The 26,991-nt window shown below is 37.5% G+C and overlaps 1 protein-coding gene across 4 annotated transcripts in view; it reads left to right on the top strand.

Moving 5' to 3' along the window:
* COMMD1 (copper metabolism domain containing 1) overlaps positions 1 to 26,991 on the top strand; it is a 148,416-nt gene that overhangs the window by 118,677 nt on the left and 2,748 nt on the right. For 2 of the 4 annotated variants that reach the window (XR_014253966.1, XR_014253968.1), the window contains one exon: positions 12,800 to 12,919. The exons of the other annotated variants lie outside the window; for them this stretch is intronic. The gene's annotated coding sequence lies outside the window, so the exon portion shown is untranslated. The remainder of the gene's footprint in view (positions 1 to 12,799; positions 12,920 to 26,991) is intronic. 4 annotated transcript variants of the gene reach the window in all.

Below are 26,991 nucleotides of genomic sequence, written 5' to 3'. Positions count from 1 at the left end.
TAACCTGGATGTTTCTGTATAATTGAGAAGGAGAAACTATTTAACTGGAAAATTCTTTGTGATGATTTAAATTCTATAATGCAGTTTGATTATTAAATTAGAATTAGAAAAGCTGTGAAAGAAACTAAGAGAAGTAAGAATGGGAAGTAGCTAATCACCATGGAGGGAGTATGTGACAAACCCTGTGGTGGTGTGGTGGTTGGGTCTTCCCAGTTACCACTCTAGAAGTACAGCAGAATTAACAGGGATAGGGCTTCCCTGGTGGCACAGTGGTTGAGAATCTGCCTGCCAATGCAGGGGACACGGGTTCAAGCCCCGGCCTGGGAAGATCCCACATGCCGTGGAGCAACTAGGCCCGTGAGCCACAACTACTGAGTCTGCGTGTCTGGAGCCTGTGCTCCGCAACAAGAGAGGCCGCGATAGTGAGAGGCCCGCGCACCGCGATGAAGAGTGGCCCCCGCTTGCCACAACTAGAGAAAGTCCTCGCACAGAAACGAAGACCCAACACAGCCAAAAAAAATTAATTAATTAATTAATTAATTAAAAAAAAAAAAAAGAATTAACAGGGATATTTCCCACTCAATTTTATCTGGTTATAGGCAGTGAAACTGATATTATTCAGACTTAATTTGAATTTACTAAGGCTCGTCCCTATTTTTTTTTGAAAGATAAAGTTGGAGGGAGGACAACTGGATTCATTGAATTATCATTTCTAATCTCACAATTACTTCCTGAAACTACGAGTAGAAAAAAACTCACCACCCCACCCTCTCTTTTTTCTTTACTGTTGTGCTCTAACTCTTAAGATGATCTTTGTTTAGCGTTTCAATACTTATACTGTAGTTTGAGGGAGGAGAAGAGGGCAAAATATCTATATGAAAGTGATTATGAAAATGCCTAAATTCCCAGAGGACAATGAGGGGAAATTCTGACTACAGCTGCTTCACTCCTATAGTGACTGATCAGGGATGCAAATCAAAACTAAATTTATACAGTTTTCATAGGCTGTTTGTTATTGCTAAAGTCCTAGGTTCAAGTTTTAATATTCAGTTGTAGAGAAAAGGATGGAAATTCATGAGTACTTAAAATTAGACTCCTAAATGAAAAATCAGAAAAAAATATTTTAGTTGTGTGGCCCACTTAAGGCATTTTTCTGTATGTTTTCTCACTTGACCTTCACTGATCCCATGTAATAGGCATCATTATCCCCAAGCCACATGGAGTCTTCAGTTCATTGTTGATAGGACTTGTAGTAGAATTAATTTCTATTGATTCTTAGTCCCGTATTCTATTTATAGTTTGCTGCTTACTGTCTCAAGTCCCAGTTAATGAAGAAACACACTGATCATAATGTAGACATCAAATTGAAGTCATTTGGTTTGTGGTCCTCAATTAGAAAGACCAGAAGTAGACTCCCATATACATGGTCAATTGATTTCAGCAGAAATGCAAAGGTATTTAATGGGGAAAGGGTAGTCTTTTTAAGAAATAGGAGCAAAGAAACATTTGGAATTAAAAGTGACTCCCAGAAGTTAGTGCAAGTATAGTGGTTAGCTCCAAGGGGAAGATTAGAGAATGCAATAGGGAAGGGGGGGATACAGCGGTTTCAAAGATGTTGACATTGTGTTAATTTTTCAGCTGCATCATTGGGTACCATGTGTTTTTATTATTCTTAGAGCCCTACATACATGTTATATAAATTCTTTAGTACATGACTAAATCATTAAGAAATGAAATTTAATTAACTTTGAAAGGATACTAAAGACCTTTTTGGAAAATAGGACAACCACTGTCAAAATCAGTCAGTCCCACTTCATTAAACAGTTTTTGTTTAGAGCTGTAATACTTGGGATTTAGGGAAAAAATGGCTTTTCATAACACAGGACAGATATTTTATATTCTGGCTTTATTTTTACTTTTTCTGGTATTAACATTATATTAACTCTGTATTTTTGGACTCTGCAGAACAAGAACAGAGGCAAATATGGGAGATTGGAAGGTTTTCAGCAAGACAGGCAAAATAATTTAACAATCTGATAGTAAATGATATACGATAGAAGGTGAGCCTTCATCAATTAAGGCCAAGGAGCTTATTTGGCTTTAGAAAATAATTAGAGCTCAGGTTGTGTTTGTTAGGAGTAGAAACTCAGGTGGGAGGCCTGCCTGTGAAGGGGAAGGAGGCTGGTCGGAGAGGTGGGAAAGGCAAAGATTTAAAGTTGAATGAAAATAAATAATCATACATATTGCTGGGGCCTGAAAGACAAACTCTCACTGGTTGTATTTCTTTCTGGCAGACTTGTGACAAGTTTTCAAGGGGGAATAAATGTCAGTTTTCTATTTTGTTTTAAGAAAGGGATAATTTCCAATTTGACTTTGTCTTCTTAACGTAACATTTGGTACTTGCTTTGCTAACATTATCACTTGTGGCTGAAATATAAACTCTTGAGTTTAGGCTATAATTGAGTTTAGGCTCCTGATTATTCCTCAGACTAGAATTCTCTCTGGCACCAACAATTTAGATCTATCAAAATGTGTTAATAGTGTTAAATCTTACAATTAAAGGATATATTCTTACAATACTGAAGTATTCAATTCTGATGTTAACCACCCAAAGTCAGTGCAGATCTCCGAGTTAAAGGCACAGTCCTCCAACAGACTGCCCTCACTTCAGACTCTGGTTGCAAGTTTGGGTGTCCCAGAACACCCACGCTTTTGACCAACTGGATGCAAATATAGAAGCTTCCTGCAACCCCCCCTCAGGTTTGATAATTAGCTAGAACAACTCACAGAACTCAGGAAAGTTATGATCTCAATTTAATTATAAAGGATACAAATCAGGACCAGCCAAATGAAGAGATACATAGGATAAAGTCTAAGAGGGTTCCAAACACAAAACTTTCATGCCCTCTCCCCTTGGAATCTGAATTCATCTCCCTCCTAGCACACTGATACGTTCATCAACCAAGAATCTCAACTGAGCTTCTGTGTCCAGAGTTTTTGTTGGGGTGACATTACTGAGCCATGATTGATTGTATCACTGGTCACATAATTGAACTCAATCTCCAGCCCTCCTGCCCTCACCAGATGTTGGGTTGATATTAAGTGGCTCAGAGTCAACCCTCTGATCACATGGTTGGTCTTTCCTGCTTGGTCTGACCCCATCCTGAGTCATCTTTTTAGTATAAGCTATCTAGGGGCCCACAATGAGTCACCTCTTCAGTGTAAACTATCAGAGCCCACCCTGAATAACAAGACATTCCTATCAGTGGGGAAATCCCAAGGGTCTAGATGCTCTCTCAGGAACCAGGCACAAAGACCAGGCAAATCTGTATTATACAACACTCTTGATCCAGAGAGTTAAATGGTATTCAAGGCCTTTGCTGTCTATTTCTGGTATTTTCTATCAACAATAGTATCTAATTTGTCTTCTCTATTTTGTCTCATCATTTTCTCAGCATAGGGAAAACTAAGAACCAAGTAATGAAACCAAAAGCATTACATTCCACTCTCACCAAGTCTTTGAATCTTCTAGCAAGGGAACTAATATGCAGCTTCTCCCTTCCCTCTGAGCCATTAAGGCACAGATTGCAAATTGGTGACTTACAGTTTTTAGCAGATATTATATTGGTGCACCCTTTAAAATTTTTTTTTAATTACATGCCAGTGTTTTTTTTTTTAAAAACTGGAGAGTTCACATTAATGTGAACTTTCTGACTCACCTTAAAATTAAAAAATACAGGAGTATCCCGGCCGGAATGCGCCGGCCATGATGTGCGTGGCCTTTCCGCCAGCCCCACGGCGCTTAGCCTTGCTGTCCTCTGTACCACCCTCCCCACCCCGGCCACCGTCTCCCCGTGACCCCAACCAGGGTCCCCCCTTCTTCCCCCCCTCCCCCTCCCGCTCCTTCAAGCACGAGTTAACCAGGACCATGGCTGTGACTCAAGATTCCGCCTCACTCACACGCTCGCCGGTCTGCTCACCTGTGTAGCATCCCAAGCGGTGGACTTTGGGGGAAGGCTGCTTGAGAAAACGCTAAAGAAAATTAAGCAACAAACTCCAGTTATCTCCAGAAAAAAGAAGAAAGGAAAAATTTAAAGATGCACAGAGTTTGATCATTTGACTACTTGTTAATTTTCACCAAAAGGACTTAATGGAGAAGAGATGAAAAGTCAACTAGTCTTGATTTGCCAGGCTGTTTATTTATCCGAGACTAAGGATGAGAGAGAGAGGATGAAGAGAAAAACTAGATGCCTCAAGGTGGTAGAGCTGATGGGAGAAATGAACAGAAAGGCTCCTCCTCTTGTGTTCTGCAAGCATTGCTGTGGAAAAACTTACCATGTCTGAGCTACGTAGACACCAACCAATGACCAGAAAATGTGACCTTCAAAATAGCAACTGGAATTCATTCTTCCCTTTACAAGGGTCAGCTATTTCTTTCATAAGATGATAGACTCACTGAGAAATTAGACTCAGAAAGGACTAACTGCTGGTAGCTGAGAACATTGCTTCTCTTCCTTCTTATATGGAATGAATATGCCCCCAGAATGACGTGAAGCAATAAAGTTCATTGCAGTCAGAAGGTTCGTAAAGGTCAAAAGCCAGCGTGGGATGTAGACTTTACCCTAGTTTTTCCTTTTCCTTTATTTTCTATTGGCACATACCCAATATGTCTTTCTTACCCTTGAAAGCAGGTGCTCTGTGCTGAGAGGGAAAGAAGAGTGAAGTCAGCATAGCACTGAGGTCCTACTTTTGTTCTGCCCACTAACACACAGGAGAGATGAAGAGGTGCCCCCTGCTCCCCAAAGGATGGTCAGCTCTAACACTCTGTGTCTCAGGATTCTGAAATCAGAGGTATCTTTGGTACACAGTATATTTATTGATAGATCCAATGACTTTAAGAGTTTCTGTATGTATATTTCAAGTTTTGAAAGCACAAGTTATTCTCTAAATTTAGGTAGGTGCTAAAAACACGAAAGGAAATCGTTTTCACTAACCGCCTTGAACACTTGGTAGAATTTCAAAGTTTCTAACAATTTCAAAGGGAAGCAATTGGGTTTTCCCAGAGCCTGTGCTTTCAAACAGAGAACCTTTCAGCAGAAAGCTGTCTGCAAGGTGAAGTCCAAGGGGAAAAGAAACATGCCCCCCACCACCGTAAAAAGGTCTGTCCAGTTAGTTATGTTCTGTTCAAAATTCTGAACCCTACTAAAGAGACTGGTTCTACATCAAAATGCTGAGTGTCCTTGATAAATACTATATGGGAGGGGAAATCTTAATTGTCAGTCATTGAAAATATTACTCGGTTATCTTGCAAGGCCTGAGACTCTGAAGGAATGAAATAGAGAAGTCATTTGTATTTATAATGAGTGCAAAGAAAAAGACCAGTTGTTTTCTGGAAAACACAAGCAGAGATAAGGCATATGGCATGTGTGGAAATCAAAAGTGGCTTCAACATGCAAAGGTTTACTTTCCTAAATAAGAGAGTGCTGGTGAAGAGCCCTCGAGAAATCATCTGAAATTAAAGCACCTTTTGTGCCTGTCCTGCCACTACAGGCTTCAGCTATCGACTCTGTACCCCAAACCTCCCAAAGGAAGAGAGGAGGAAGGGTAAAAAGGCCCAGCTCTAAGCTGAGCTGACTCTCTTTAAAGAGACTTCTCAGCTGGTCCACACGATAATTCTGCTTTCATCTCCCTGGCCAGAACTCAGTAGCATAGTCACCTCTAACAGCAAAGGAGGCTGTGAAATGTAGTGCTTGAACTGGGCGTATTATGTTCTGGAATAAAATTAGGGTTCTGTTATTAAAGAAGAGGGAAAACTTGATACTGGGTAGACAACTAACAGTCTACTTTAGCAACCAGAAGGAGAAATAAGCAAATGGAACATTAGGAAGGAAGAAGTAGTGCATGAAATTGGACAGTAGCTTTTCAGACATCGCGAGTTTATGTGTATAGATACTATCGCTGGTGGGTCATTGAGGCTTCTAGACTTATCTGTAGTACTATGTTGACTAGCAAAATGATAATGAAAAGTCATTTTTGCCTCTCTTGGTCTCAATTTATTTACCTAAAAAAATGAGGGAATTTATTGTATCAACAGTTTTCAGTTTTCTTAGGGGCAAAATTCTTTCTTCTGTCATAATTTTTTAGATTCCCAGATAACACTGATAAAACGGAAAACTTGCGTAGTTGAAATGGGAGTAGTGAGCTGGCAGCTGCATGCCAGCCTTTCCTTTGTTCTACAATATGGCCTTGGAGATACCCTAGGGCTCTAAGTAAAAAAAAAATAAATATGTGAAATCCACTGATCTTGACTTTTTCAGACTTGAACATTTTAGGGTTTGATGACTTAGACCAAAAAAGGGGTTCTGTAGGCCTTTTGTCTATAAGTTTTTGTCTTTCTCTTCTTAGTTAGAATTTAGGGAGAAAATGTTGACTTTATTTCTTATTCAGGGAGAAAATAAGAGTCTTATTTTTATTTGGGAAGAAAATAAAATACATACAGTTCTGATTAAAAAAAAAAATTAAAAAATACATATCACTGGCCTGTGTTCCTACATAGCAATATTTGGCTGCAGTCCCCTTTAAAAAGCAGTTTAGAAATCTCAACAATTTAACACAGTCCTTACCCCCTTCCCCAATCCCCTTACCTCCATTGTGCAACTTGATCTTTAAGGGATCTCTGAGTTAAAAAGAAAAAAAAGTCCAGAGCCCTTTGTTTATGCCATCTCAGTTAATTCTGGATATAATCAGGTGAGGTAAGCATTGTAACTCCCATTTTGTAGTTGAACAAAATGAAACTGGCTAAATGAATTTTCCACATAAATTTCCCAAGGCTTCATAATACATGGAAGAGCTAGAATTCATATCCCATTCTTTATTGGTTATAGTTCTGCTCACCTGGCCTCATTCTTGTGACTCCTAGCCCATGCTTAAAGGCAGGTTCTATGTCTTCTTTTTAAATTTATTTATTTATTTATTTATGGCTGCATTGGGTTTTCGTTGCTGCATGCAGACTTTTCTCTAGTTGCGGCGAGCGGGGGCTACTCTTCCTTGTAGTGCATAGGCTTTTCATTGTGGTGGCTTCTCTTGTTGTGGAGCATGGGCTCTAGGTGCACGGGCTTCAGTAGTTGTGGCACGTGGGCTCAGTAGTTGTGGCTCACGGGCTCTAGAGTGCAGGCTCAGTAGCTGTGGCACACGGGCTTAGTTGCTCTGCGGCATGTGGGATCTTCCCGGACCAGGACTCGAACCCATGTCTCCTGCATTGGCAGGCGGATTCTTAACCACTGCGCCACCAGGGAAGCCCAGGTTCTATGTCTTACTCTTACCTCATACACATTTGCCTGTAAACATAGTGGGCATTCCATAAATGTTTGTTGATTTCAATTGGATTTTTTTGGGCAGAATTGAAATATTTGACAACTAATTGGATGTTAGCCACAAGAAAAAGGAAGTTGTCAAAGGAGACCATGGGAATTTGAGGTTGGGACTGGAAGGGTAATGATGCTATTTGGAGAAATAAAAGAAAACAAGGTGAAGAGCAAATTTGAGAGAAAAAATGACTAGTGTATTTTGAGTAATTTCTGTGTGTCAGGCATTGTGCTTATGTCTTTACATGCATTATCTTATTTAGACATAGTAACAAGCCTTTGCTGAAGGAACTACTCATATCTGCATATTACAGGGGAGAAAACAGGCTTGGAGAATTTAAGTAATTTACCCATGGTCTCATAGCTAGTAAGTGGTAGAATTAGGATTTCAAACCAGGATTCTGTGACATCAGAATTCATTTTGGGGCACATACTAGATTTAAGGCACTAGCACGAAGGCTTTGTGGCAATGCCTAGCATGTAGTTGGAAATACAGGAACTGTGCTCAGGAGATGTTTCAGGGCAAAATTATTAATCTGAAAGTAATCTGCAGAGAGTTGATTGTCATGGCGATGAGTTGGTTCACATTTACCCAGAGAGGGAGTAAGGAGATAAGAAATCAAAAGCCAGAAAATAGAGGAACATCTGTTTACTGGGTGAGAAGAAGAGTTAAGATCTTTTTTACCTTTGGAGAATAAAAATAATTTTGCGTGTACTGTTTGCTAAGAATAATTCTTATGAGGCAGGTTCAGTTTCATGTTGTTTAAACACTAGCTAGCCATACATATTTAATTTGGTTTAAGATGGGAAAAATATCCATTGTTCCAATTTTGTAATAAAATTACAAAATTTTTTAACTTTGTTAGGTATACTTGTTAGAGTTAATATTATAAAAGAAATAGTGAATTTTAAAAATTGACATATAATTGACATATAACATGTAAATTTACAGGTATAACATGTTGATTTGTTACGTTTATATATTGTAATATGATTACCATTGTAGTGCTAATTAACACCTCTATCACATCACATAATTATCATTTCTTTTCAGTAGTTGGAATAATTGAGATTTAGTCTCTTAGCAAGCTTGATGATTATAATACAGTATTGTTTTCTGTATTTCCTCTCCTCTCCCCTTCCCTTCCCTTCCTTTCCCTTCCCTTCCCTTCCCTTCCCTTCGCTTTCCTTTTCCTTCCTAAGCCAGTGCTCTTGTAGAATGTCTCACTTTCTAGATATCTTACTGTTGATACTTCCTCATGTGTCATTTACCTTGTTCTTTTTGTTCCTGTGTTGCTGTAAAATGATAATTAAGTCTAGAGATTTGATTAGATTTAGACTGGACATTTTTGTCAAGTTCATAGGTGAGTTTTTAAACAGAAATTTTTCTTAAAGGGAGGAATGAGAGATGATTTTTAGGGTGTAGAGTGTTGTGGAGGGAAAGGTACGGCCAGAAAGGAGGGAGTGACAGAATAGTCCCAGGTACTGGAGGCAAAGAGGTTTTTAGTTTTCATGAAGCCATTCCTATCTGTTGATCATTCATTAGTGGACACATTGCCCTCAAAGTATTCAGTTTGATTGGCTACTGAAATTCTGACTTTTAAAATTTAATTAAATATCTCTTTATTCTTTCCTAAATAAAGCAAAATTTAAAACTTTGAATGGTTTCTGGATTGGTTTTGTTTTGTTTTTCTTTATAGGATCAGATCTAAACATAGCTTCCATTGTCATAAGTCAGGAGAGCAGGTAGCTTATGCAGTGGCTTCCTAATTCATTATTAAAATATTCAGTTTTATGACATCTCAAAAAGGCTCATTTTATCTTTTTTGTAACTAGTTGAAAATATACCACTATCAGTTGTTTTCTAAATGGTTTTCTTTTCTTTAGATGGCAGCCATTATTTTTATATGCATGTCTTGTCTGACTAGTATTCTTTTAAGTGTTCTACATAGGCTCTATAATTGTTGTAACTGGCCTAAATCTGTAATAGATCAGATAAGCCAAGACTTATATCTAAAGTATTTTTTAAAATTTTATAGCCTTATCCAAGCACAGACTTTAGGCAAACCTGAAGTAGGAAAAATGACATCAGAATAATCCCACTGATCATTGATAATTAAGGCCTTTGATCTGTGCAGTTCAGAGAACTACAAGAACATTATCTCATAATTCTCAAATGTTCTCTGAAGTAGGAAGGCAATTACTATTACCCTAATTTACAGATGTAGTTTGTGGTCTTTAAAAGGTTAGAGAGCTGTTCCACGTGGAGCTAAAGGCAAAAGTAAGGATGAATTGTAAAAACTGTTTCTTAATCTTTCTAGACCACTCTGAGTCCACAATTGTTCTTTTCAGAGGTATAAAGATTATTATAATGTAGTTTGAAATTTTTTCTAGTCAAAAAATAAAAGGCTGAAATGAAAATTTTAGTCTGGTCTGGTTAGTGCACTTCATACTCAACCAAACATTTCTGGGATGCTTAATAAATAGTTAAGGATGGTCCCTCTTATCAAAAATATTTAAGACATTACAAAGAACAATGGACACACTATCATTTATTATTTATCACCTAAATGTTTTCAGTGTGAATAACATTTTGTTCTTAAATGTTCTCCAGGGCTAGATAGTATATCTAGCATCCAAAACCTATTTGGGGTGATTATTAATATTATTAACTTTTGAATAAAGAAATTTCTACATATGAATGTGTGTTATTCTTACTTTAAACATATTTCTGTCACTCATTTCCTGTTTCAGTTAATGGCATCACCATCCTCCTTACAAACCAGGCTGGAAGTATTAGTGATTTTCATTACTTTTCTCTCCCTTACCTCCAATCCATTTGGTTACCTAGTCCTGTATGTCTACAGTTTTTTGTGTACCCATCTATCCATTTATTCCCATGGGCACTGCCTGAGATCAGGCCCTCTTCACCTGATCTCTAATCTTTTGCATCTCTAGTCTTTCACACTGCTTCCTGAAATATACACCTGACCATTTAACTCCTCTTGAATGGCTTTCATTCCTAATGGAATTAGGCATTAACTCCTAATGCCTTATGATGAAATCTCATCATGGTTGTATCCCATCCTGACTCTTCTTCCATCAGACTAGACTTTAAAACTTTATACAGAAACTCTGCACTATTTTTGTACTTTTGCTGTTCCCTCTACTTCAAAATATCCCTGTTTCTTCCTGTAGAAATCCTAATACACATGCCATTTTCTTCATGAATCTCTTTAATTCTTCCAGTCAGACTTAATATCCCTCTTGTATATACATTCATAATACCTGGGCTAAACCTTTTTCTTTTACATCCTTGACATTTTATTTTGAATTGTAGTTCATTGTGTATATAGATTTCTTTCGTACGATCATGACTTGTTGTCAGTGGAGACTGTATATAGAACACAGTCACACCTTAATTAACTTTGCATGTAGTAGTCTTAGCTTTCAACTTTTACTGGAATTTTATAATTCATTGAGCAAGTCCGTTTCATAAATTGATTCATCTTCCTACTATAACTAAAAAAATGACTAGAAAGAATAATTTTGTTTCATAGGTGGTAAAAACTCAGGAAAAAGTTGCTATCTTTGGACGTGTTTCCTGAAATCAGCAATGTAGTTAGAAATGGATTCTTCTATTGTCCATAGTAAACTATTCTAAACATTTAAAATTTTAAAGTATGTGTTCTACCTGTATTATTTCCTATGAAACTGTTGTAGGACATTAATAAAGGCTGACAGAATTCAAAACTTCCCTTAGTTTGTTCCATTCTTCTAGCCTTCCCACCAGCTGCTCTTCGTAATTTAAAAGTGCCTGCTCTGTGTCAGGCACAATTCTAGGTGCTAGAGATACAACTGTAAACAAACGTAGTTTGTTTTCTAGTTTCAGGAAACAGTCATGTAAAGAAAGCAAATATATACAGTATAGCAGATTAAGAATTGTACAAAATACTAAGCAATACAGAAAATCTATTCTATATGATTGTTGGAGTCTGGGCTAAATTGCTTGCTTTGAGTTTAAATATCTATTTAAATCCTTGCTTGTCTATCACATTCCTTGCCTATGCTAATTTTGTTTAGGGTTTGTATTGAACATATTAGGTTCCAAATTACATAGTAATATATAAATATTAAACCTAAATAGAACTTATTAAACTTAGATATAATTTTTGAAGTAAATGTTACTCATGCTAAATAATATATAAGTTCTTAGGAAATCATAAACATCAAATTTTTAAAATTTTAATAATTTTTCAGCATTAGGGGATTATATTTAAATGCTAATTTAAAAAACTTTAGAAAATGAACCATCATTTTTCACTTGTGTGAAACTAAGGTTTTTTTTTACATATATGGTAGTTTGCTTAAATCAGGGTGCACACATACACAGGCATCATATTTAGTCAAATGAACGATTTGTTTCCATCGGGTACCAGTTAATCTTACATGTTTGCTAGTCTTAAATGACTATCACATCCACTTGGCTTTAAAAGTTCTCTGTGCTCTCCCTAGAGTAGCTTATTTTCTGCTCTTCCCAAGCTATAGCAAAAAATGTCTATCATTGCCTGTGCTACCCTGCCAACTGACCTAAGAGAAACTCCTTTCCCTGTAGTCCTTGCTACGTGAGTAGTCAACCATGCCAGCTTTTTATCCCTACCCACTGATCCCCAGTTAATTAGATCAGAGGGAACCCTGAACAATGATTGCCCATCCATAGGCTAAACAGGTATTTGTGACATGGTTTGGTGTAACAGGCTCTGCTCAGGCAGAGCCTATGGTTTAGGGTTGAGATAGATTCTTTTCAGGATTTTCAACTTATTGATGTAGGGAAGCTGCCAGATGGTGATGAGCATTGTAGCTGAGAGGTCACATAGAGCTTGCATTAGAGTAGTAATTATGTGTTATCATGTGTATATTGCAGAATTGGTTTTCTGGGAAGAAGAGACTAGAACTAAGGTGTTGGTGGTGGGGGGGGGTTGGGGGGGTGCACATGTGTCTGTGTGTGAGTTTGCATGTATGTGAGCGAGAATAATAACAGTTCCTGATGGTTTCATAAGCCCTGAAAGGCCCAACCTGGCCTCCTCACTGTCCGACAGACCTACCATGCTCATTCCCAACTCTGTGCATTTGCCTAAGTTAGTCTCCCTATTTTTGGTCTTTCTCCCTACTTAAGGCCACCTTGAATAGTACTACCAGGTTAGTGTTCCTTAAAATCTCCTGATAATGATATTTATCGGGCCAAAAATCATTAATGGTTTCTGCATTACCTTTGTGAGAAAGTTTAAGTTCCTTAGTAATGTATATATGATCTTTTTAACTCTGCTTTCTAAGATGTTTTGTCTAAAAGAACAAAGCCCATTTAGTTTGGTATTTTAGTATAACAGGTCATGGTGAAAGTCCATAGCTCTATTCTTTTGGTCATTTGTCTCTAGGAACTTTACTGAGAATATCAGTTGGACTGGGAGCCCCATCGTCATTTGTTGCAGAAGAAAAGAGAAATGGCTCTCGGGTTGAAACATGAGCTGCCAGAGGCGTGTCTCTACGTTTTGAATGTAGGTGAATAGTGGTGCATTCAGGGGCTAGTGCCCCTGGGGGAAGAATTTTATGAGTCCAGCCTTCCCTATCCAGCTTCTTGCCAGCTGACAGGCAGTCTGTCTGATGCTTAACCTGACAATGTTGCCAAACTGTCCAGTAACCCTTTCTTTGAGTTTTAAATTCTAAATGTTTTTATTGATCAGAAAGAAATAGCCCTTTAGAGATCATTTAATTTTTGCTTTGAAAGCCTTGACCACCACAGTGCCAACAGAACTGACTTACAGTGTGGTTGGTTAAACTGGCATTCATTTGGGAATTTTTCAGAACTCCAGGTTTTATGGGTCAACATTCAGCCTTATCCTGTATTTTGAAAAAGATGTGAAGAATAGCAACATATAACTCTTGGCAAGATACAAAATGCAATGAGTTCCCCTCCTTATCATGGCCTTTATCTTTTAAAGGTTATCTATTAAAATCTTAACTCTTTACTCTAGAATTCAAGGTCTTTCACAATTTTTTCCCATCTGCATCCCATTCCTTCTCTAAAGGAATTCTCTTTTTTAGCTAAGCAAGTCTATCCATTCTCCTTCCTCCCTGCAACATGCCAGGCATATTTCTCCCTCAATGTCTTTGCGCATAACGTTTGCCTAGCCTTAAATATCCTCTCTCCTGTCTCTAGCTTGCAAGGCCCAGCATAATAGTTACTTCCTCAAATCAAAATAATGTAAATTATATATCAGCATCAATAAATGCTTTAAAAATAAATGACTCCTCTTTTCACTGACAGAAGGCATATGCACTGTGAATTTATAGTTATCCTAGGTGACTGAGCATTTTGCAAATAAAAATTTCAGGGGTGTCACACAAAAATGAAGTTTCTAGAATTTTTTGAAATAACAAATATTGGTTAACACCGGACCCACTTTTCTACAAATAAGAGGTTGGAGCTGAGAAATTATTATCCCTTTAAATGATACTTGTGTTCACCACTTTAATCCCACCACTCCTCACTCTCTCGCCTTATTGCCCCAGCCTGCTTTGGGTCTCTACTTGGCCGTCTGCCCCATAGGCAATTGAATTTAAGATGATGGCTATGGAGATACCCAAGGAAAATGAAAGGATAGTCTTCCAAGAAGAAAGGAGAGATTATCAAGGTCTTTGATAGTCTCTGTCTTAACAGCTAGGAAGGTCACTTCATATTTACTTCCTACCTCCTAATTGACAATAATCAGCGAAAATAACTCAGAAAGTAAGGATATTTAATCATGGGAAAGTTACCAAGAAATGAAATACCTTTCAGAAAATAATGTTCTGACCTTAGCTCAGAATAGGGAGTAATCACTAAGAAGGCTGTCTGAGACTTGACATCACTTTTAGGATCCATTTGTTCCAAAGGGTGAGCCCTTTGGGACAATAGAATGGAAGCAAAGCTTTCAAAACAGCTAATATACAGGAGTAGGGATTCATTTTGGCCTTAAATGTAGTTACTGCCCCTTTTCTCATCTGCCTTCCTATAAACATTTTGATTAGGCAATAATAGTTGGTATTTGTCCAATGTTTTAAATAAGTTCTTTTATTATGTTGCCTCATTTAAATTTCCTAAAACCCCTACAAAGTGGGATACAATGGATGAAGAACGTCAGGCTCCGGGAGTTTAACTGAATTACCTAAGTTCACACGAGTATTAAGTGATAGAATTGGAAGTAGATCCTAGATCTTGAGATTTCTGGTCTTGTGCTCTGTAATTTTATACTGTCTGGGTCTTCATTATCTTCCTATGAATGATCTCATCCTGCTTTTGTATGTGTTACCAAAGGACGGGGCAATGACGCTAAGTCCATAGCAAGGAGACAATGATGTGAGAAATGAATTTTAGAACTGAGACAGCCTCTTATAATTTATTCAGTCTTCTTTACCTCCTTGAGTAAACTACCTGGAAAGTGGCTAACGGTTTTCTCAGAACGTCAAAAGTCTTTTTTTTTTTTTTTTTTTACCATACCGCGCGGCTCATAGGATCTTAGTTCCCTGACCAGGGATTGAACCCGGGCCCTCGTTAGTGAAAGCACTAACCAGGGAATTCCTGAATGTCAGAAGTCTTGATCTACATGTCTACTGTAGATCAAAAATATTGATCTACATGATCTAGTGAAATTGCCTTTTAAATTGTTTTAATTTATTGCATTTTTTTCCTGTTAGAATGTTAGCTCCTCAAGGGCAGAGACTCCATCTTGCTTACCACTGAATCCTCAGTGTTTAGAACTATACCTAGCAGATATAAGACAGTCAATAAGTATCTCATGCCTAATTCACTGACTTAGTGTTTTAATGTCTTTACATTGAGAACCTGCTGCCTCCAGTCAAATGTTGATTGTTTCATTGTTGCTTTTGTTGTGGTCATCCATGTACAATGCTTGGTGTCAGTCTATTTATCTCTTGTAAAAATAAAATACAGTGTGTGTGTGTGAAAAAAAAAAATGTTGATTGTTTTTCTGAAATCCACTTTTTCCTTTAGGTCTGACATGGGTGGTCAGCCCTGTGAAGGAGTGTGGACATTGGCCTAGAGCAGCTTGGAGCTGAAACAATTATGTTTATGTGATAAAAGTCTCTGAGTCACATGGCAAATAGGTTTATCTTTGTATACCTTTTCTCTCAATGCTGCTTTTATTTGATCCTTTGTAGCCATCAATACTTTCAAGCCCCTTCAGTTCAGAAGTGTCCTGTGTTGTCTGTCTATACCATGAAGTGGGAGAGGTTGGGAAGCATTGCTTTATTGGATTACAGGCAGAGTCTAAGGTTCTGGACTTCAGCAAGAGGTCTTCTACATGGTAAGAGTTTTGTGATAATGTAGGCGAGGGAAATAAACAGACATGTTTGTACCAGTGTATCAGCAAGTCTGCTATTTCCAAGAATAGAAAGCACAGAAATCCAGATTCTGAAAGGTTAAGAAGGGCTTACTGTTTAGTCCTGAGACTTTGCCAGTTTCTTCATGGTTGAGCGTAGCCTTTTCTAATTCCTAATATTTGAATCCATTGGGTGGTCTTGTTGAATAAAGACTTCTATTAAGAAGGGAAGAGAGGGCATATAGTGTGCCTGATCCTTGCAGGGAGAAAAAAAGTGTGTTGAAAGAGCACAGAGCTCTCAGGATGTTAAGTAACACTGTAAAAACATGCAGGAGTTGATTTACTGTTTGGGGCTTGTCATAGCCTGAAGCAGTTGGTGCTGTTTCCCCGTGTGAGCTCTTTTTTGTTTCACCAGGACAATGTTAGGTCCCAGGAGTCTTTCACGTGACTGTTTGTCACTAATAAGAGCCAAGTGCCTGTTCTAAAGGAAACAGAGCTGTAGTTAAAGTGTTCAGGAGAACTCCTTTTGAAGTGTCAGGGGACAGGATGTGTGTAACAGGGTAGGAAGAGAGACTAACATTTATTGAGAGTCTGTTTCACACAAGACAGTGCTGGGTACTTGCATAAGTGCTATCTTTTTTAATCTTTGTAACAGTCCGATAAGATAAATACAGTTTTTCCATTTTCTAGATTTGGAAACCAAAACTTAAGAAAATTAGATGACTTTCCCAACGTTACACAGCTTTTAATAGTGGAGCCATATCTAAATCTAAATTGTCTTAACTCTCAAACCAATGATTTTTTTCCCTTCATGATATTGCTTTGGATTCCATGTGTAATGATGGAGGAGTCTCATTTCTTGATCCTCCTATAGAGGGAGAGGGAAACAGTATAAAATGGCGGAGTTTACATGCATTTACATACTCCTTTCTAACCTTAACTTTCAAAATGTTTTAAATATACTGAACTTTTAAACATAATACTGAGTAAGATCTTAATGGGTGATGCAGTGGAGTGGCTGAGAAGTACTTTTCTCCCTAAATTTAAAAATGTTTGCAAAAGTATATATTACTTTCTGGAAATTTCCAATTATGAGCCATTATGTCCTAAAGAACAGAGGTTAATAGTGACCTTCAGGGTATAACATCATCATTGTCATATGTTTAGACTTAACCTCCGGTTGAGAATTCCCATTTCTAAAACAGTTCATTTTAATCTAAGTATTTCTTGAAGGCAGACTCAGACTTAGGGCCTCTGTCCTATAAATGACAGAATTACTGGAAGTTCTGTCTTAATGTTCATACTATATATTTTTACTCTTCACTGATGAAAATAAAGACTTCGCATTAAAATTTTCTTTTGAGACTTCCCTGGCGGTCCAGCGGTTAGACTTCACACTTCCACTGCAGGGGCCGTGGATTTGATCCCTGGTAGGGGAGCTAAGATCCCGCATGCCATGCGGTACCGTCAAAAGAAAATAAATAAATAAAATAAAATTTTCTTTTATCTTTTCAGACTACAGATGTAAACCCTCATTTTGGCACAGTGATGAGAACCTAATTTTCCGTTTGCTTTGCTAGAGGCCCCTCCTCACAGGTTGAAATGTGGGACACAGAAATTTACTTGTTTGTTTCATTTTATTTTTCTTCCCCCTAGGGATCATTTGACTTTCAATTGAAGTTCTAATTGACAGAGGGGGAAAAAACAGAAAAATGATGAAATATTTGAGATAGTAACATAGAAAAATACCAATTAAATTCGATTCCAAATCTCAAAAGTGGATTTGTATTTCTGTACTTTGAAGAATTGGTTCAGCTACTATAATCCTTTTTTTGTTGTTTTGTTTTAATCTCTGACATAGGGTGATTTAACATAAATAGAATAGTTTTATTGGTGTCTTCTAAGAGAAGGTGGGGAGAATGAGATTATCGTACTAAAACAATAGATTGGAAATGCTCTGCACACAAGCTCCCTTGCCCTCTTGCTATGGGCAAGGGAATTATGGAATGAAGTAAGGATGGCATCTTAACTGTGGGCTTCCTGATTTTTCAGTGTTATTGTTGAAGATTAAAATTTGACTGTAAGAAAATTGCTTGATTTGGCTGTTCTCTTTTTTCTTAGAACTGACAGTGATGAGTTGACAGGAAGAGATAGGCTTTGCACCTGAGCTCCTGACCCTGCTTTTAGTCATGGTATTCATCAGCACTCCCCTAAACAAGTTCACGTTCTTGGCAGCTCTAACCTGGAGTCAGTAGAGATGCTGCTTAATCAACCAATATTATTTTAATGTTGCTGGGGTATGAGATACTGTGGTAAAATCAGAGAATGTAAGATACAGTTTACCCCACCCCATCTGTGTTAAGTTGCCTTGGATGCATTATCTCATTAATTCTTCACAGCAACCCTATCCAATCATCATTTTACAGATTAGGAGTTTAAAACTTAGCCAGCCACACAGCTAGAAAGTGGTGAAGTTTTAATTTAGGTTTGGATTTAGGCTTGTATGACTTCAGAACCCATGTTCACTAATCACTGGGGGTAGGAACGAGGGAATAGATAGGCATTTGCACGTACATAGACTCTCATTATGAGGAAACAGCAGACAAACCCAAACTAACATTCTATAAAATAACTAACATATTCTTCAAAAATGTCAAGATCAAGAAACACAAGACAGGTTGACTGAGAAACTATTCTAGATTAAAGGAGACTAAAGATGCATGACATCTAAATGCAATCAATGTGTGATTGATTGTGGGTTTGATTTGAAAGCAGGAAAAAAAAAACTTCATAAAGGACATCACTGAGGTATTTGATAAAATTTGAATGTAGACTGGGTTAGATAGTAGTGTTTATCAATATTATATAACCGTGACTATATACGAAAATTTCTTGTCTTTAGGAAATATACACTAAAATTTTTAGGATAAAGGGCATGACATTCCCTATTTACTCTCACGTGGTTGTGAGAGAGAGAGAATGACAAAGCAAATGTGGCAAAGTATAAATAATTGAATAAATGGTGAATCTGGGGAAAGAGTATAGGAGAGTCATACTTTTGTCATTTTTTTGTATACTTGAAATGATGTAATGAAAAATTTTAAATGCCTTATATTCTATAAATATGGCTAAAATTCTTCAGAAACCTTCAAAACACAACTGGGGCCAGGAGATGAGGACCATATTCTATTCATGCTTCCTCCATTGGCAAAGAACTTGCCAGACCAAGTTGAGGAGGTAAACATAGACTGTTATTCTGAAGAGGAAACATAAGTCATACTGTCAAGATGTTTTTCTTATATCTCCTTTGGGGACATACCTCTCTTTTCTTCAAAATAGTTCATTGTTTTCGCTGATATTTTTGTCCCATTTCTTTGGCCCCTCTTAGATAGTTCATATTTCTGACTTACTGACATAATCTTGGATAGAGTGCTAAATATGTTCTTTTTAACAAAAGAATAAACTATAAAGTAGAGTAAACACTATTTTTACTAATTATTTATGTTTGTTTATTTTTATTTTTAACAGTGTATATGCCGCCTACATTCTCTCAGTTTTAGGTGGTTTTCAGTCAGCCTTGATTACATATGAATGAACTGTGCTTTTTCGGGCATTATCAAGGGCACTCTTTTCCTTCAGTCCACCGAGCCCTGTTTACCCGTGCCTTGGCCAGAGAACAGATGTGGGCCAAATATGAAGGATGTTAAAGGTTTAAGCTCATAATTCAATATATTTTTCTCTTTTTCCCAATACCTTTTCATTCTCTTTCCTTTTTAAAAAAATTGAGATATGACATATAACATTATATCAGTTTCAGATGTACAACATAATGATTTGTTATTTGTATATGTTGCAAAATGATCATATTTATCTTTTTGTATTCCGAAAGTGCTTTTAAATGCTGATGTGATTTTTTTCAAGATGAATAATTTGGTGTTCCTGGATTAGATAACAAGGCAGAACTGGGAATTCCTTCTGATTATAGATGGAAAGAACCCCAGGGTTAAGCAGGTATTTTGGTTCTACTGACTGTGATCTGGGAGAAGGAGTCTCAGTCAAGGAGGTCCACACGTTAGTCAATAGAACAACAAAAGCAAATGTCACCTCCCACTGCTGGTGATGGGGACAAGTAGCTATATATACTGTTGAATCCTCCCTCCCTCCCCCTGCCGCCACACGCACGCAGAAAGAGAGAGGGACTAAAAGGCCATCTTGCTTCAGAATAAGAACTCAGTCTCTTTATAATATGTCTCTGCATAGTAACTTTGGGTTATCGTACTATCAACACTCAGCTTTCCTTTGAGTCTGTTAAAGTTAACTTAATCATAGACTAACTTTCACATGTGGGTACTTAGTGACTATAAATAATGGTGTTTATGTTATTATATATGAATGTGAGTCAGGATTGTGAAATGGGTAAGTGCTTGGACTCTGAAGCCAGACAGACCTGGGTTTAAAACTGGCTCTGCCACTTATTACCTGTGTGGCCTTAAACAAGTTGCTCATCTTTCCTTATCTGTAAAATGGGATAAAATTCTCCTCACCAATGTGAAATAATACATGTAAAGCACTTAGTGTTATGCCTGGCATTTTTATATCTTTGATAAATGTTAGCCATTGTTAGTTATCATTGCTATTAATATTATTATCATTAGTGTAATATCAGTATCCGCTTACATTTGCTGATGTCTTCAGATTTATCACACTTTTCCCATAATCTCTCCTACTCCTGCCTTCCAGGCTGACTTCTTGTTAATTGAGGCGTTTCATTTTTTAGGCGTTTCATTTTCCCCCAGGGTTCAGAGATGATCCTTGTATCCCCCTCAGTCTCTTCTATTCCCTCCACTGCTTCCAAAGCCTGCTGAATGAATGGTGACAAAGTAAGAAATTCTCTTTCTTCGCCAGTTAGGACCTGACTACCTGTTCTGTCTTTTGCAGAGGGCTGAACTTTTAATCCTAGTTTCTAGAACTGTGGGCAATATTAAGCAAATGAGGCCTTACTTTCTTTTCCTCCATAAATTGGATCAGAAGTATATCAAAACCCATAAAATCCATTGCATTATCTGACGAAGTCTTCCTGCTGAATATAGCTAAAAAGATGTGATTTGGGGTCAGATGGACAAGGTCTGTCACTTCTACAGTTGTTCAAAGTACCTTACCTCTGGCTTGGTCTCTACTTAGTTACAGGGTTGTTCTAAGGATCAGATGAGGTAGGTCATGCATGTGAAAGGGCTTTCTAAACTGTAAAACACCATGTTAATATGAGGGATGATTATTGTGTGTAAACAAAGGCCCCAGCAACCTAAGTGATGCCAGAATTCAACCCTGGACAATAAAGATGCAATCTCCTCTCTTTCTGCCACCTTCGGAAGTTTGCAGTAAACTATTTGAGCTAGAGAGGCTAGTGACTAACTTCATGCAGTGACTACAAATCCTTTCTTCTTCCCTCATCCCCATATTCTCTTACAGAATGTTATGCCAGATTCTGAGTCAGTCTTCAGAGCTGGACTTTGGGATACAGCGTGGCAAGCAAGGTACTTAATAGGATCTGGGAGTGAGGATTAGGAAAGATTTCTTTTGTGCCGTTTTCCAGCCCCCTTCCTGGCAGCCCCTATTGATTAAATGACATCTCAAAGTCGAGTTCAGTAAGGATGAGGCCAGATATGGCTTCTGCCAAACTGGGCTGGCAGATCTGAGCAGTCAGCAGATAGCTTTTGTGTGTGTGTGTGTGTGTGTTTCTTGTTTCTGGACTATTAGAAATTCTTTTCTGTACAATATGAACAGCAAGCCTAGACTCGTGTGAGATCATCATCATCATCCTAACCACACTTAGGGGATGCCTGATAACACAGTACACTCCAAGCACTGGGGATTATTATGGACTGAATTGTGTCCCCCACAAATTCAAATGTTAAAATGAAGGTTCCAACCTCCAGTGCCTCAGAGTGTTACTGTATTTGGAGTTAGTTGGAAATCCGACAAAATTAATCCCCATTCTCCACAACATTGCCAAAAAAAAAAAAAAATATATATATATATATATATATATATTCATCCAAAACTTCTTCTCCCCAAATCAGCGTTTTCTAAATTCAAAAGTCTTCTTATCCTTAGTCATTTCAGCCTTTGCCCTCCTTACATAAAGAAGGGCCAAGGGAAATGCTGCTTTATAACTATGCCTATTGCTGCTTAATTGTGCTATCATGAATGACTTAAAAGAAACCACATTGAGAAAGCTGGGAATAGATAGATGGTGCCATTGGCAGAGCAATGGCGTTGGCCTCTAATTAGACGTCCTCTAGTTGTCCTCTAGTTGTCTTCTTCCCCTGCCAAGGAGTTTGTGATTCATTGCCACACTCTTGTCTTTTTATTGGACGTATTAAGGTGTTTCCCCCATCTTAATCTCTAGGTTATCAAGAACCCCTTAGAAAGCAAGTGCCATTGCATACTTTGTTCCTGCCTAACTAATGGTATTGCCTAAATGAACTACTCTGGATGAGGTGGGGTTTTTTGTTTGTTTTTGTTTTTTAATCTTCTCTATTCCTTTCATGTAAATATATTTTAGTTTGTTTGTCAGAGTTGTTTGCAAATGAGTTTGCTCTGGAATGCACCTCATCAGGAATGATGAAGGGCCCCAATGTGAACTTCAAACTAAAATTAGCAACACTCTCTTTCTCATGTGCTAAAGAGTTTTGTCATTTGGTTTCTCTAAAATTTAAGTGAAAATTTCTCCTTCCTTCAGCGTGATTTGCCTTTTCAGCTGTTTAGCAGTTGTTGCTCTGGTTCTTTGTCCGTTGTCACATGGAAACTAGTTCTACTTAGCCAGAATTCTGTATCGTTTCCTAAAGATCAAACCAGAGCACCTAAAACTAGTTTTTTACCCAAATATTTTTCAGCCACAGTTTTTCAAAATACAGAAAATCTTAACAGCTAAATATTAAATCCTGCTGAAAATGAAAAGTTGTAAAATGAAGTAGAGCACAATATTTTGTAGGAATCAGCCAATGATCTAATTGTATTGAGCTTTTAGTGTTTACATAACTTGGCTCCATTTTATTTTCCTTTTTGGGTATTTCTAAAATACTAAATGCGTCTAAGTCTTGATGCTTATGTAAATCAGTACAAAATCGGGTATTTCTAATTAGTTCCCATTCTACTCTGTTAAATCTACACTAATCAGGTTTGAAAGTGTCCATACTGAGGGTCGGATGTAGGTGTTTAGTGGGCAATGGATTGAATCAAAGAGCTGGGAATTCTGGGCTTCATGTAAGTGGGGCTAGTCTCTGGGTTTCTTTTGGTTTGAGTGGTAAAATGAAGATTGATGGTACCTTTACCTTTCACTCTACACTGAGGAGGAGCAGATATGTGTCAGGCTGCTTTGAAATCTTTGGGGGAAGAAGAATAGTGATAGTCTTGGTTTAGCAGTACAGAATTTGGCCAATGAAAGAACCACTCATTCTTGCAAGGTCAAAACTATTTTCTGCCTTTCAGAAGCAAGTCAGGTTGCCTGGGCCAAAATACGTTTTCCTTTTGATCACACATTGGCAGGACAGGCATGTCCAGTTTTCTTCTAGGTCATAGCTCTAGATTTTTTCCAGCTAAGAAATATTCAACCAAAAGAATCTCAGGGTCCTGTTCTTGGCCTATTCCCACTTTCTCTCTTCTTAGAAATTCAAACAGCTTTGAGTGGACAGTGTTCTTGGGATCTCATTGCCTTGTTGGGTCACAGGCCCTGAGCCTGCAGATGAAAATGAAAGCACCCCAGCAGAAGGATGTGTGTGTGTTTGTGTGTGTGTAAATTCAGCCTTTGGATTTCATTGAGATTATCTTGCCAATGCCCCTTTATAAGGTTCACTAGGTTTTCCTGGTGCCTAGTGACCTTGGTGATCAGGTGATTAGAAAGGTACGGGAGAGTATGGATCTGGGATCTGACTAGCTTCAGATACTTCATCTGTGGATCTGTGCATCTGATATGGTTTATGTGATAAGGAGAAGGATTTGCCTTTGGTACTTTCCTGCTTTTATGTTTTGTGCCCTACCTATTCATCCCACTTCCCCTAGTCCCTCTTAATAGTAGGTACCCTATGTTTTAGGGCAGGCTACTTGGGTTCATCCTTTCTGGAGGAAAATAAATCTCTTGATTTAAGTTGTAGAAAGCTGTTAATGACTTTTTTGTATTACCTCTCCTGGGGGTATTTCTGTTTTAAAGACATTATCTAGGCTGAGAACAGTAGTCCTGGTTACTAAAGGAAGGGAAATATTTGGAATAAGAAGAACTTTCTGGCTTAAATTGCCACCATATGGGTATGATTTTCGAAAGTAGTTATGTGAAGTCACAGTTAAAGTTCCTCTAAGTTCCTTTTCTATAAAACTTTTTGCAGAGCTGCTGTGATTTAGTCATACTAACCAGTTTAAATTTCACTTCCTTTTCCCATCTTGTAGAAATACTTAAAAGATGGACCAAAAGGGAGGAGGAAGTCAAGCAGCAGAGACCCAGATAATAGGTTTCTGAATAATGAAGATCTGATGTTATTTTATTTAAAAATTTTGCCATTTTATATAAACCCTGTGTGTGCCACTTGGAAAGTTGAAGTTAGGTGCCTTAGATTTGTTTAGCAGTAACTTATATCTGTGGTAGATCTGAAACTCCCTGGATACCTAATGTCTGTTTTCTCCCTTGAGTTTCTAGTTAACTGATTAAAAATTCATGTTTTCTCATAAAGTTTATCTTTTAATGTAATAAGAATTTGTGAGAGTGGGGACTTTTTAATTTTTTTAAGCACTTTAAACTCCTATTGTCAGGTTGTCCTCACAAAAGTGTTTTGAAATGCCTGAATGACATCACCAGAAAACTCAGTATTTGTTATCCAGTTATGGTTAATGCTTTTATACTACACTGGTAATACTCTCTCTTCTTCTAGGAGATTGCAGGAATATGGATAAATACTTCCTCTAGAAGCTGCTGCAGCTCTGGAAGTACCATGTCTTAGTCCCACATATGGTCTTAGCACATTATGGACATCTGTTGAGTTTTGGGGTGAATCATTTTAATTTAGTTGCTTGGTCATTAAGTTTCAGTCGTAGCTTCCAAAAGAGTCTGATTTTAGTATTTTCTGATCTTCAGTAACATAATTTGCTTTGTGATTTACAGTATAGTTTTTTTTTCCTTTTGGAAAATTGCTTTATCATGCTTTTTACACAGTAGATGTAGGACTTGTCAGCTATTATATTTGAAATGAGGATTTCCTCAGGATCAAAAATGGCCTGAGTAAGGACCATTGGTTGTAATTATGTATTGCTAAAAATGTTTGTCGAAAGATTAAAAAAACATTATAAATCACAAGTTTTCTTTTGGAAAGTATTGTTTTAAGCTACAGCATAAGCTATCCATTGCTTTAGATATAGGGTATAAGAACAGGTTGTAGAGATGAGGCCATGTGTCTGGTATCAGGACCCTTGATGCAAATTCTTTATGAAATGTCATCTCGCACGGTTGTTGTTACTATTGTTCTTTTTCTTCTTTTTTAATATCAAAATGCTGTTATAATTTTAATGTCAAATGATAATAGAAAAAATTAAATACTGGTTCTGGTTCATACTATCATATTTATCACTTAGAGGGCAGCCTTTCTGCCAACTTAGGCATGATACAAATTCTTGCTGCGCTCATCTTTGGAGTTTGTATTTGGTGATTATGTACTTTCACAGTCTGAAGAAACTCATGTTTATACTGAAGTAGTGATTGAGGCCAGAAGTAAAGTAGGAAATAAAGAAATGATACCCTCACATAGAAAATACTGGAAATGGCAGAGGAGAAGGAGTTGGGGGTAAGAGAATAAATATCCTGACCTCTCTCTTCTCTTGTCAGAACCCAACTGTAAGCCAGAGAACAAAGGAATGACACAATCTTATAGGACCTGGAACAAGGCAGAGAAAGGTGGAGAATGGCTATGAAAAGACAAGTGGAGAATAATCAGCACAGTTTTCAGGGAACTATAAAATTTTAATTTTGGATAAGTGGTCCCTTATGAAGTAACTTGGAGGATTCTTTGCCACAGAGAAGCTATTTTGAGGTCTCCTGAAAGAGTTAGGGAGCAGTATTGGTATAATTCTGAGAAAGCTGCAGAAAGTATGGGATTGAGTGGCGAACATAGATTTACTTATGAAGCTGTTTTAAACTTTTCTGGTGGGCAATATTCAAAGCCTTTGGGTATCTTATTTATTATGTAATTGATCTTCAGGACACTATTGCCAATTTTGACCTTTGCCATATGTTCTCTTTCTCTCTCCAGAAGACACAAAGTGGCAGAGCTGCAGCTCAGAGGGCTAATTTAAGTTTATGAAAGGACAGCCCAAACAGAGGGATAGGCTTCGTGGCTAAAAGTTTGTGCTCAGCCAGGAGTCCCTTTGTGTCAATAAATGAAGCCAAAAGAAAAATTGGAATAGCCTTATGAAAGCTGGTCACCTGTATGTGGCCTTCTGAATCAGTATTGGTTAGCAGGATCCTAAGGCATCCTTTCCCACTCTCATCCTCCATCCCACAACTTTAGAATTTTTAAGAGACCACAACATGTTAGAATTTGCCAAAGTTGTATTCTAATGCTAAATATGACCAATAATTTGGGGATAAAGCTTTGTGGAAACTTTGCATGGGAAATAATACAGAAGATAGGCTATAAGATTTCTATTTTTTCTTATGTTCGATTTATTCTAAATGGTTCTATTTAGGTATTTATTAAGTCATAGTCCTTTTTATTTTCTATTTTTAGCATTTTGTCACTGTAGTATTGTTTTGCCAAAGAATTGGTCAGGGTATGCTTCTGGACCTAGATAAGGAAGTCATTTAAATGGACAGTACACACAGAGAGGTTATTTAATAGTATGTAGATGGAGAAACCAAACACTTGCTTAATAACTGCCTTCAATTTTTATATAAAATAATCAGTTATACTCTCTGACCCTGTTGGGAAACGAGTTTAAGCTAAAACATTAAAGATTTAGGTTTGACAAGTAAGAGTTTCCTGAAGAATGTCAGAGTGGTTACCTGGGAAAGGAGTTCCTTAGAAACATGTAAGATGTCCTTCTCTAGAAGACATTAAAAGCTAGCTTGGTTTTTTTGTTGTTAGTTTGGAGAGGGTGGCCTCTCAAAGATCTCTTCTTAGTATTTTATGAATTTTTAGCTTTTGTACTTGGAAAGAATATTTGAATATTTTACCTTTGCTTTCTTTTCTAATTTGGAATAGTTACTT

The sequence above is a fragment of the Balaenoptera physalus genome, assembly GCF_965194825.1.
Source record: "Balaenoptera physalus genome assembly, chromosome: 15".
NCBI lineage: Eukaryota > Metazoa > Chordata > Mammalia > Artiodactyla > Balaenopteridae > Balaenoptera > Balaenoptera physalus.
This window is presented reverse-complemented; position numbering and strand designations above follow the sequence as displayed.